We start from the raw sequence: 233 nt of genomic DNA, 5'->3' as shown, positions 1-233 counted from the left end.
ACAATCCTGTTCTAAGGCCCGAGAATAGTAGGAAAGACACTAGTGGTGGTTCAAAATTGGTTCGTGAGGAAAAAGGAATTTGAACTACAAAAGGTTAGTACTTAAGGACCTTGAGTTTTAATGCTCGTGAACATGCTAGTTATTTACTATAATTGATGCTCTAAGAGGGACTAAGATCCAAATTGCTTCCGCATGTGTTATATTAACTCCACCATTCCGTTGGTTAGTGAACA

This window comes from Cucurbita moschata, unplaced genomic scaffold, assembly GCF_002738365.1.
Source record: "Cucurbita moschata cultivar Rifu unplaced genomic scaffold, Cmos_1.0 Cmo_Scf00012, whole genome shotgun sequence".
Lineage (NCBI taxonomy): Eukaryota > Viridiplantae > Streptophyta > Magnoliopsida > Cucurbitales > Cucurbitaceae > Cucurbita > Cucurbita moschata.
This window is presented reverse-complemented; position numbering follows the sequence as displayed.